Here is a 3,732-nt window from a genome sequence, read left to right on the forward strand (position 1 = left end):
CCACCTCGGTGGAATAATTGTGACGAATCTGGGAGCTCATGGTTGATGGGTAACAAGGCGCTAAGCTCAAAAAATGGTGTTGGCTGGTCCCGGTGGCCGAGGATAGCTCAGTGGTTGGTTCTGAAGGCTGCGACTGAAAAAAGGTTGTAGAGTGGTCAGAGGTGTCAGTGAGAATAATCCGTAAACAATCAATAATAAGAATCGAAACGTTTTATTTGAGCCTAACTGAGGTCTAGCCCGGAATCCCACTTGCCAGATTACTCTGAGAAACTACTCCAGAGAAGGAGGGTTTTCAGCACAGGTTTATATCTTGTCAGAACAAAGAACACTGAACAAGTCAGGATTACATTTCTTTGATTCCCAAAAAAAGAACAGGGAATTCCCTGGCGGTCCAGTGGTCAGGACTTCACGCTCTCACTGCCAGGGGCCCAGGTTCAGTCCCTGGTCAGGGAACTAATATCCTGCAAGCCGCCCACTGTGGCCAAAACAAAACCAAAAAACAAAACATATCAGCATGTACACAGTGAGTCAGTATGGTCTTGACACCTGGGAAGGCAGTCGTACATTCAAAGGAGTACCAGCATTGACATCCCAGGAAGAGGGGCATTTAACCTTTAACATGGATATTATTTATTTCTGGTCAATGTGCCCTTTCCTTTAATAAGTTTTTTTTTTAACATCTTTATTGGAGTATAATTGCTTTACGATGGTGATGCTGTATAACAAAGTGAATCAGCTATACATATACGTATATCCCCATATCTTTTCCCTTTTGGGTCTCCCTCCCTCCCACCCTCCCTATCCACCCCTCTAGGTGGTCACATAGCACCAAGCTGATCTCCCTGTGCTATGCGGCTGCTTCCTACTAGCTATCTATCTTATGTTTGGTAGTGTATATATGTCCATGCCACTCTCTCACTTTGTCCCAGCTTACTCTTCCTCCTCCCCGTGTCCTCAAGTCCATTGTCTATGTCTGTGTCTTTATTCCTGTCCTGCCCCTAGGTTCTTCAGAACCTTTTTTTTTTTTAAGATTCCATATATATGTCTTAGCATAAGGTATTTGTTTTTCTGACTTACTTCACTCTGTATGACAGACTCTAGGTCCATCCACCTCACTACAAATAACTCAATTTCATTTCTTTATATGGCTGAGTAATATTCCATCGTATATATGTGCCACATCTTCTTTACCCATTCATCTGTTGATGGACACTTAGGTTGCTTCCATGTCCTGGCTATTGTAAATAGAGCTGCAATGAACATTGTGGTACATGACTTTTTGAATTATGGTTTTCTCAGGGTATATGCCCAGTAGTGGGATTGCTGGGTCGTATGGTAGTTCTATTCTTTAGTTTTTAAAGGAACCTCCATACCGTTCTCTATAGTGGCTGTATCAATTTACATTCCCACCAACAGTGCAAGAAGGTTCCCTTTTCTCCACACCCTCTCCAGCATTTGTTGTTTGTAGATTTTCTGATGATGCCAATTCTAACTGGTGTGAGGTGATACCTCATGGTAGTTTTGATTTGCATTTCTCTAATAATTAGTGATGTTGAGCAGCTTTTCATGTGCTTATTGGCCATCTATATGTTTTCTTTGGAGAAATGTCTATTTAGGTCTTCTGCCCATTTTTGGATTGGGTTGTTTGTTTTTTTAATACTGAGCTGCATTAGCTGTTTATATATTTTGGAGATCAATCCTTTGTTGATTTGTTTGCAAATTTTTCTCCCATTCTGAGGGTTATCTTTTCGTCTTCTTTATCGTTTCCTTTGCTGTGCAAAAACTTTTAAGTTTCATTAGGTCCCATTTGTTTATTTTTGTTTTTATTTCCATTTCTCTAGGAGCTGGGTCAAAAAGGATCTTGCAAAAAAAAAAAAGGATCTTGCTGTGATTTAAGTCATGTAGTGTTCCGCCTCTGTTATCCTCTAAGAGTATTATAGTGTGTGGCCTTACATTTAGGTCTTTAATCCATTTTGAGTTTATTTTTGTGTATGGTGTTAGGGAGTATTCTAATTACATTCTTTTACATGTGGCTGTCCAGTTTTCCCACACCACTTATTGAAGAGGCTGTCTTTTCTCCATTGTATAGTCTTGCCTCCTTCATCAAAAATAAGGTGACCATATGTGCATGGGTTTATCTCTGGGCTTTCTATCCTGCTCCATTGATCTATCTTTCTGTTTTTATGTGCCAGTACCATACTGTCTTGATTACAGTAGCTTTGTAGTATAGTCTGAAGTCTGGGAGCCTGATACCTCCAGTTCCGATTTTCTTTCTCAGGATTGCTTTGGCTATTCGGGGTCATTTGTGTTTCCATACAAATTGTGAACTTTTTTGTTCTAGTTCTGTGAAAAATTCCATTCGTAATTTGATAGGGATTGCATTGAATCTGGAGATTGCTTTGGGTAGTATAGTCATTTTCACAATGTTGATTCTTCCAATCCAAGAACATGGTATATCTCTCCATGTATTTGTATCATCTTTAATTTCTTTCATCTGTGTCTTATATTTTCTGCATACAGGTTTTTTTGTCTCCTTAGTTAGGTTTATTCCTTGGTATTTTATTCTTTTTTGTTGCAGTGGTAAATGGGAGTGTTTCTTTAATTTCTCATTACATGTATATAGGAATGCAAGAGATTTCTGTACAGTAATTTTGTATCCTGCTACTCTACCAGATTCATTGATTAGGTCTAGTAGTTTTCTGGTAGCATCTTTAGGATTCTCTACATATGTATCATGTCATCTGCAAACAGTGACAGTTTTTCTTCTTCTTTTCCGATTTGGATTCCTTTAATTTCTTTTTTCTCCTCTGATTGCTGTGGCTAAAACTTCCAAAACTATGTTGAATAATAGTGGTGACAGTGGGCAACCTTGTCTTGTTCCTGATCTTAGTGGAAATGGTTTCAGTTTTTCACCATTGAGGATGATGTTGGCTGTGGGTTTGTCATATATGGCCTTTATTATGTTGAGGTTAAGTTCTCTCTGTGCCTACTTTCTGGAGGGTTTTTTTAATCATAAATCGATGTTGAATTTTGTCAAAAGCTTTTTCTGCATGTATTGCGATCATCATATGGTTTTTCTCCTTCAGTTTGTTAATATGGGGTATCACATTGATTTTGCATATGATGCAGAATCTTTGCATTCCTGGGATAAACCCCACTTGATCATGGTGTATGATCCTTTTAATGTGCTGTTGGATTCTGTTTGCTAGTATTTTGTTGAGGATTTTTGCATCTGTGTTCATCCGTGATATTGACCTGTAGTTTTCTTTTATGGCATCTTTGTCTGGTTTTGGTATCAGGGTGTTAGTGGCCTCATAGAATGAGTTTGGGAGTGTTCCTCCCTCTGCTATATTTGGAAGAGTTTGAGAAGGATAGGTGCTAGCTCTTCTCTAAAAGTTTGATAGAATTTGCCTATGAAGCCATCTGGTCCTGGGCTTTTGTTTGTTGGAAAAATTTTAATCACAGTTTCAATTTCAGTGCTTGTGATTGGCCTGTTTGTATTTTCTGTTTCTTCCTGGTTTAATCTCGGAAGGTTGTGCGTTTATAAAAATGTGTCCATTTCTTCCAGGTTGTCCATTTTATTGGCACATAGTTGCTTGTAGTAATCTCTCATGATCCTTTGTATTTCTGCAGTGTCAGTTCTTCTCCGTTTTCATTTATAATTCTATGGATTTGAGTCTTCTCCCTTTTTTTCTTTTTTTTTTTTGTTTTTTGCTTCCTTTTTTTTTAACA

This window comes from Aethalodelphis obliquidens, unplaced genomic scaffold (assembly GCF_003676395.1).
Source record: "Aethalodelphis obliquidens isolate GAN/ISIS:26980383/991018 unplaced genomic scaffold, ASM367639v1 scaffold2, whole genome shotgun sequence".
Lineage (NCBI taxonomy): Eukaryota > Metazoa > Chordata > Mammalia > Artiodactyla > Delphinidae > Aethalodelphis > Aethalodelphis obliquidens.